The following is a 472-nucleotide window of genomic DNA, read 5'->3' on the forward strand; positions in this document are numbered from 1 at the left end:
GCTGTGCTAAAGTGTGAGGTGGTCAGGATTAATGAAATGCTACCCTTTGCTGCACTCGCTTAATCATCAAGCTCAATTGTCCCTTTGAGTTTTGCTGATTCAATTCATGCACCTGTTAGTCTGAGTTCAATCAGTGAAATTGCAGAGGGCAAATTAGAAGAAATAGTAATTAAGCCAGTATAAGTGCAGTTGGGAGAACTGCAATTAAAGATGAAGAGTGAGAGGGGGAAAAAAACCTCAGGATCACAGCCTTGACTTATGGAACTTTATTGTCGGAAGGCGAGAGTCCAGGACTTGATATATTTACAGCTGTAGCGTTCATACTTCACTGCACAGTCCCTCTGCAGATACTGATACGTTCCTGGGCAACCAACATAAATACTGGCCCTGTCATTACAGCCTTACTTACTCTCAAGGGATCCTTACGCTAATTGGAGATTTTGGTTGGTTACTAAGGGGGCGCGACCGCTAT

This window comes from Scyliorhinus torazame, chromosome 17 (assembly GCF_047496885.1).
Source record: "Scyliorhinus torazame isolate Kashiwa2021f chromosome 17, sScyTor2.1, whole genome shotgun sequence".
Classification (NCBI taxonomy): Eukaryota; Metazoa; Chordata; class Chondrichthyes; order Carcharhiniformes; family Scyliorhinidae; genus Scyliorhinus; species Scyliorhinus torazame.